The 8,511-nt window shown below is 39.1% G+C and overlaps 1 long non-coding RNA gene across 1 annotated transcript; it reads left to right on the forward strand.

Moving 5' to 3' along the window:
• The first annotated feature begins 26 nt into the window (after nt 1–26).
• LOC117655842 (uncharacterized) lies at nt 27–5,699 on the forward strand. The gene is made up of 2 exons (XR_015728870.1): nt 27–2,530; nt 5,012–5,699. It is a non-coding gene; the product is annotated as an uncharacterized LOC117655842 (long non-coding RNA).
• Nucleotides 5,700–8,511: the final 2,812 nt, after the last annotated feature.

An 8,511-nucleotide genomic window follows, 5' to 3' on the forward strand; every position in this document is an offset into this window, starting at 1 on the left:
ATTCAGGGGAGAACCTAAAAAAGAGGTCCTGGGAGAGTTTGGGAAGTTGAGGATCAACACGGGGCCTGCAGGGTAGATGAACTAACAGGGATTATTTCGTGTAGTCAAGAGATTAGCCCTGTGTTAAAATTTGGCCCAAATGATTGCTTCTTTTGTTCTTGTTTGTTTAAATGTTGCTTTTAATTATTTCTTTTAAGAGGAATAAAATGAATATATTTAATACTAGACTTGCAGGCTACAGGCCTTTCCCCATTCATACCTAGTCATTTTTTTTTTGTCATAAAATTTACTATTTTGCTAATGAATCCTGCTTCTTCAAGTCACTTTCTTTCCTCTCAGATAAGCCCAACACATTTTCTACACCTTGAGGTTGTCCTTGAACCCTGTTGGAATAAGGCAGAAAATGCTATCAACTCCAGAACAGTTAAGAATGTCTTGAGCCTTTCTTATTTGTGGGCTGGGGATAAGATGAAAGTAATGTCAAGGAGACTGGACAAAAAAGTGTGGTTTTTGTGCTGTGATTAGGTGCAATTTGGGGAAAAGACTCAGCAGGGATAGTCACTTGGGAGATTTTTGCTAAACTGAATGTACAGTACTCTTAGTTGGAAAAGAAATCCTGTTAATTTCTGTGGTGTGATCTGCTAGTCCAATTCATGAGTTTTAAGAGAAAAGCCCCCAACCTTTTGTAGAAGGGGGGGGACATCATATATGAAATATGTGCAGGCAAATTGTCTTCCTGAACCTGTAGTCTTTGTGTGTCTGCATGTAACATTATTTCACAGGGCTACAGTTTAAACATTCTTGGTCATAGGAATAATGATACTCTATAAAGGGATGCGGTGGCTCAGTGGCTAAGACGCTGAGCTTGTCGATCGAAAGGTCGGCAGTTCAGCGGTTCAAATCCCTAGTGCCGCGTTAACAGGGTGAACTCCGGTGGTGGGTTGTCCCGGTTCGGATCGGTTCTATAGAACCGGTAGTAAAACTGGCAGGAGGCTCCGCCCACAGACCCCGATGTCATCAGGAAGCTTCTGTGCGCACGGCCCCGTTGCAAACCAGTAGTAAAGTAGTACCCATCCCTGGTGAGCTCCCCTTACTTGTCGCAGCTTCTGCCAACCTAGCAGTTCGAAAGCACGTAAAAAATGCAAGTAGAAAATTAGGGACCACTTTGGTGGGAAGGTAAGTGTTCCGTGTACCTTTGGCGTTTAGTCATGCTGGCCGCATGACCACAGAGACATCTGTGGACAGCACTGGCTCTTTGTCTTTGAAACGGAAATGAGCACTGCCCCCTAGAGTCGGGAACGACTAGCACATATGTGCGAGGGGAACCTTTACCTTTTTATAATGGGAAAGTGCCACATTCCAAATTGTAGTCACTCATAAAGGCCAGATTTCAGCAAAACTTTATTAATTTAGAGAAGGTCAGATCTAAAGACACTTCAGATCTATACTAGAGCCAAACTGACACCTCTGACACCAATCAGGTTGATGCCAATGTTGGGTGCTTTTTATTTGCTAGGTTCAAATGCTCTCCTGCACTGAGGGCATAGTTTTGTGCACACAGGATGGTAAGGCTCTTGTTATTCCAGCAGGAAGCAACTGGAATTTTTTGCAATGAATGTGCCTAGTGATTTTATTACTGGAAAGTTAGATCTACTTCCCACTCAAACCTGAAGCTGTATACAATAATGCCTTCAGATATTTTCCATTTGTATCCTAATGTTTTACTACTGCTTCTTCCACTTTTTTCAGAAAAAAAGTTGTAGGGAAGGAAAAGATAACACAGCTGCACAATCGCTTTTTGACCGGAGTGCTAGGAATTTTGCATGCAGAAGCAATTGAGCCTTTAATAATATCAAACAAAAACAATTTATAGAATGAAGGAGGGTTTCTGTGAAATGCTGAGAGTGATACACAGCAATTGTACAATGAAAAAAACCTAAGCATTTTTGCAATTCTTAAACTTTTTCCACATATAAAGTTTTTTAAAGGAGGGATAAGAATTTGATTCAGTGATCCAGCTGCAAACTGCAGAAGTGTAATTATAATACTATTGTCATTGCACTCTTTAAGTAGTAACTTTGCTACAAAAGGAAAAAAAGACCAATGTTGCACTATTTCAGATTGCTTTGGCTATAGGTGAATATAGATGTTTCTTTAAATACTTCTTTTTTTCTAAAAGCAGAATATGTTGAGTCTGTTCGATGGAAAAATAGTCTTCGCTATTAAAATGCAAACATCTCATGTAGTTCCCTCCGCCGCCCATTTCTCAGCTGACCAATTTATTTCTGACTTTGGACCAGTTTCCCATTTTCAGACAACTGTATTCATGTAATGCTTTCCATTGCCATAGATAACTAATTTTAAATTACCTTGCTCAAATAGACTGGCCTGCATAAGAAAATGAAATATATGACATATTCAATTCAGATATTATTGAAGGATGAAGATTGTAAATGCAAAGTTAAAGGCTGTACCCAGTGCTAAAGAGAGAAAGACATAATGCTACCTGATCTGCAGTGCAACCATTTAGGTGGGAACCAGTGGTGAAATCCAATTTTTTTTACTACCGGTTCTGTGGGTGTGGCTTGGTAGGCGTGGCAGGGGAAGGATACTGCAAAATCTTCATTCCCACCCCATTCCAGGGGAAGAATACTGCAAAATCCCCATTCTCTCCCCACTCCTGGGGGAAGGATATTGCAAAATCTCCATTCCCACCCCACACTGGGGCCAGCCAGAGGTGGTATCTGCCAGTTCTCCAAACTACTCAAAATTTCCGCTACCGGTTCTCCAGAACCTGTCAGAACTGCTGGATTTCACCCCTGGTGGGAACTGAATAGTTCCAAAATATGTTTTTGTTCCTGGAGCCCAGGTATAATAGCCTTAATACAGATGAGCCTTTGAATAATTGTCCATTTATTTATTGATAAGTAAATCCCACTGAGTTTGATCAAACTTATTCTCAGATAGATAGAGATATACAGAATTAGAAACCTTAGTTTCCAGTGTAGTAGTTTAGCTCAAAGTTCTCCAACTTTCCAACTTTGTGGATTGGTGGTGGGGGGGGGAGAGGATGGTTCCGATTGGCAAGCCGCATTCAGGCAAATGGAGCGCACATGCATGCGCTTGCCTACTACTTGTGTACGTGGAGGTGCACACACACACACTCATCCACTGTTTTCGTGGCCAGTTGCAAACAGCTTGCAACCCAGAGGTTGGGGATCCCTGATCTAGATGACAACCTTAGCCCTTAAGTGTTTGGGGGGAAAAAATGCATTTTTAGAACTACTCTAGATTAGTAGTATGGGGATGTTGGAAGATTATGTTCTCTACCCTTCTCAGCAGTTTCTGACAGGAGATGTTTGCATGGTGTAAATTCCAACTTCATCTTTAAACTTCATCTTTATCATCTTATAAACCAAATAGGTCTGGTAAAGTTTTTAGATAAGTAAAAAGACATGGCACCAGCCTAGCATTTGGAAATGGATTCAAGTAATCCCCATGAATTGTGGTTGACCTTGGTAAGGGCAGAATTTTAAAAAAAAACCTGAACATAAACATGAAAAATGTATTACTTAGATAATATTTACAGACTTTTATTTTGATCAAGGACTATGACTTCCAAGTTTTGAATTCTAATTTCTAACTTCCCATTTGCTGTTAATGTACTGTTACATGGAACTGGATGCATCTGCAAAAGAGTAATCATCCAGCAGAGTCTAGATCAGGGGTGTCAAACTCACGTCCTCATGGCGATGTCACATGACGTATCATGACTCTTCTCCCCTTTGCCAAATCAGGCGTGGACATGGCCAGCGAGTGATGCATCGGGCCCACAGGCCGTGAGTTTGACAGCCCTGGTCTAGATAGAATGAATACACCAATGAAAGCAAAATCTACAAGCAGTCCTCAACTTACAACTGTTTGTTTAGTGACCATTCAAAGTTACAATAGCACTGAAAAAGTGACTTATGACCATTTCTCACATGACTGTTGCAGCATGGTCATGTGATCAAAATTTGGGTGCTTGGCAACTGACACATGACAGATGCAGTGTCCCAAGGTCATGCCTTCACCTTTTGTGACCACCTGACAAGTCAATGGGGAAGCCAGATTCAGTTAATAATCAGGTTACTAACTTAACAGCAGTGATTCACTTAACAACTGTGGAAACAAAGGTTGTAAAATGGGGCAAAACTCAGTTAACTATCTCGCTTAGCAACTGAAATTTTGGGCTCATGGTCATAAGTCAAGGACTACATGTACATATCTCCCTTTGGACAAAGGTCTTTGAGCTGTACTGTTTGAGTTGGATAGGGAGTGTTTAACACTGGTTGCCGAACTATTTATATATTATGGACATTAATAAAATTAGCAATGATCTAGACTCTGCTGGATAATTACTCTTTTGCAGATGCATCCAATTCCATGTAACGGTACATTAACAGCAAATGGGAAGTTAGAAATTAGAATTCGAAACTTGGAAATCATAGTCCTTGATCAAAATAAAAGTCTGTAAATATTATCTAAGTAATACATTTTTCACAGAAGTACTCCAAGTTTATGTTCAGGGTTTTTTTTTAATTCTGCCCTTACAAATTTTATTCCATATGAGCTTTATTGGATCTGTATAACTAGAACATCAACTTAGAAAAAATGTAATTGGATACTAGGGATCATTCTGGCAGAAATAAAGGGGAGCTTAAAGGAGCAACAAGATCAAGACTCAAAAGCCACCACTTTCTCTTTTAGTAAAATGGCGGTTATTGGCCACAACATTGCCGTTGTTTTATGAATGCACTAATAACATCCTCTCAAATTTCCAAATGTATTCTCTTAAGCAAAAGAATTTCCTTGTGGCATATTTTTTATAAGTACAGTCCATTCACTGAATTGTACGTTCTAGGGTGCCAGGACCATGTTAACAATACCCAGGAAAAATTACTTGAGAACAGACTGCACATGCTGAGCAAGTCAACAGTAACCTTCTTGTTTTGTCTTTGTGCTTAAACAGAGTGTATTTTTTCGGCAACCTGAGATTGACATTTCCTATGGGCCTTCCTTCAGTGATATTGCTTTTTTTCATCTGGATATTATGCCTTACTGCCCTATCTCCTCTCCAGAAATCAGCTATGTCAAAGAGAAAATGATGTATGCTATACAGACTGACTTACTCAAATAAGAAATGGAAATAAACAGCTCACTGACCAATGGCACTTAGATTGTATTTGCTCACCTTAGCAATCAAACCCAATTTCAAGTTCTGACAGATAGCTATAAAAATAAAAGCCGGGAAAAGGATAAACCAGTATTCCTAAATCAAGCATTCAGCCTATATGTCCCAGAATCCCCAGGCAGCCTATTGTTCACATGTGGGAATTGTGAGAGTAATAGACATCAAACATTTGAAGCCAGACTGTGCACAGCTGGAAGAAACTAAAAATACTGGGAAACAGTATGCTGAAATAATTTTGTCAGCTGGTCAAAGATGCTTCCAATTATCTGCTGGTAGGATAACTAAAACAAATATATTTTATATTTTATTTGTATTTATAGAACTAAACAAATCCCATATCTTTGTATTGTTAGTGGAACTTGGCAATCCTCCACAATTAGCTTCATTTTAAATATTTTCTGAATAATATATTGAAAAGATAACAAAAATCAGTTATGAATGTCTGATTAAAGTGAAATTTTGTGTGCTTCTGTTTCCTTCTCATTTTTATTATTGCTGCTATGATAAAATATTGTAAACAAGGATAACTATAGATCTGTAAGTAGGTTTGCCAACTACTTTTGCTGCTGGTGATCCTGCCTGCTGGCTTTAATAGATAAATAGCACTGAAAATGCAGTTAGAGGTACTGAGCCCTGCCAGGAGAAAAGCAGTGGACATTCAAGTACATATCCATTACACCTTTCACATTTAGCAACCAGGTTAAATTCATTCACTATATCTTTCTGCCTTGCAAGCCATAATTTCACTCACTTTGTATATTGATCTTTGTTCTTTAGACTTCTCATCACTTTTTCAGGATCTTGTCAAATCTGCCCAATCAGGTTTCTTCACCTATTTGCTCTTCATGTATTTTGCAATCAAACTACATTCATTACTGTACACTATAATATGACAAAAACATCCCATTGTGTTTCTTTGGCAGTCATGCATTTGGTCAATTCTCATTTATTCAACCCAATCATCCTTGACCCTACCTATTTTATTCCACACCTATGTATCCCATTTCCACTGCATTTAAATTACGTTTCTTCTGCCATATCCAATTTTCACTTCTTTATAAAAGAAACATGATCTTACACACACCCTTAATTTTTTTTTTATCAAGCATTCATTCCTCACAATAGACTACATATAGTTGGCAACTGTCTACTGTAATATGTGAATTAAATTTGCAGCCATGGCAATTTTTCTCTACCTGGAGAATGACTTTTCACTCTAGACTGAGCAATGATATTTCTTCAGCTTCTAAGAACTGGGTAAATATATTTTGTATCAGTGTGTGGGTGTGTCTGTTTAAATAGTCATGGGGAAGAAGAAAAAAATAATCACACTACTATAGTATGGGAGTGTCTTGACTTTATAAAGCTGGAAAAAGTCTACCATCCTGCCCTCCTAACAGGTGGAGTCCCATATGATTCAGAGTTGGTTCTCCCAAGAAATGGGGTGGGTCAGTTTAGCAAATACAAATATGTACTTTAATCTCTTCATGATTTATTAACATTTAAAGCATTAACGGAAGAAACTGCAGCATACATTTTGAAATGCCTTGGCTATAATTTAAATTTAACATTGATTTTCAAAAATTAATCTTTTCAAGCCAATTTTTGGGCTAAACAAATCTGTAATCCACTTCAAGGCAGATTATATTGTTGCTGTAAAAACTGATTTTGGAGAGAAATAGACTCTTATCTGCCATCTAGTTGTGTTTAACTCCTAGTGACCACGTAGATTTTTTAAAAAATGACAATCTGTCCCTAACCTGATCCTTTAGGTCTTCTAATAGTGCACTCATCACTACCACATCAGAGGCCTGAATAGCTCTGCAGACAAGGCACTGTAATTTAACACCAGCTGTCTGCAATTAAAGTAAGTTCGAATCTTGCCAGGCTCAAGGTTGACTCAGCCTTCCATCCTTTCTAAGGTAGGTAAATTGAGGACCCAGTTTGTGGGGGCAATTGCTTAACGCACTGTAAGCCGCCCTGAGTCTCCGGAGAAGGGCGGCATATAAATCATTTTTTTTAAAAAAAAAAAGTCTATTTAACTTACTGCTGGTCGTCATCTTCTCTTTCCTTCAACCTTTCCAACATTAGAGCCTTTTCCAGAAAGCTGAGTCTTCATGTGTCCAAAGTAGGACAATTTGAGGTTAGTCAATTGTGCCTCCAATGAGAACTCAATGTGTTTGATGATCCATTTTCTTGTCCACACTATTCTCAAGAGTCTTCTCCAACACCAAAGTTCAAAAGTGTTAATACTCTCCTGCTCGTTCCATAGTGTCTCAGTAAAACAGCATAGCTAAATAAAATTAATATGTAACTATTGTTCATCTTATTTTCCATAACAATTATGTCTCCAATAACTACCAAGTAGATCACAGGCCAACATTCCTTCATAATTGTTACCTCCAACTGCTTTTCAGTTGCCTTTGAAAATGGAAATTCCCCCTTGGGTTTGTAAAGTGTCCCAAGGGATGATACCCACCAAACGAAGGAACAAAAAGCAAAGGAAACAGTTTTAAGGTGTTGGAAGAAATGTCCATCTGAGTTCAGTTCCAAGGGGAGAAAGACACTGGAAACATGGAGACTGCTTGAAAAGATGGTTTAATGGTGGACAGGACCATATGGTTTTGCGGTCCTGGGTAAAAGGAAGCACATGGGTGAGAGAGAGATTTATACCCTCTGTTGGGCTTTGAATTTGAGCTTGTATTCTGATTGGTTATCAGACTCCCATGGGGCGGGGGTCTTAGCTAACTTTGTAGGCTGTAGTGATGTCCCAAGCTTGGTTGAGCCTTGCTGAGTGATGGAATCTTTCCAGGTGCCATGTGATGAGATGGGTAGACAGCTAATCTTATCATGTCCTGAGGGCCATGTTAATCCCATCACCCTGGAGCTGAGGGTGGGGGGGGGGGCAGGGAGCTGCAGGAAGCTGCTTTGTCTTTAAAACATATTTCTCCTTTTTTCATCCAGAGAAACATACTATTCTGCCTTTTTAATATTTCCTAAAACATTTCATTCTTCTAGGAGAGGGGTGGGTGCTAACTTTCTTCTGTTGGAAGAAAAAGAAGCCTTTCCCTTTAAGGATTGTTGGAAGGCAGAGCTTTCCCTTCTTGAATTCAAAACTCCGGACTGGGAGACTTCCAAATGATTGGAGGTCAGCTGCTTGAGAGCAGAATTAGTTTATTTATAGGAAGGCAGGCAAGAAACAAATACAAGCATAGCGTTCTGAGGCTAGCCTGTTTGAGCTGTAAGAATAACCCTTTTTTATATCCTAAAAGGTCTTT

This window comes from Pantherophis guttatus, chromosome 7, assembly GCF_059756535.1.
Source record: "Pantherophis guttatus breed Tessera chromosome 7, ASM5975653v1, whole genome shotgun sequence".
Classification (NCBI taxonomy): Eukaryota; Metazoa; Chordata; class Lepidosauria; order Squamata; family Colubridae; genus Pantherophis; species Pantherophis guttatus.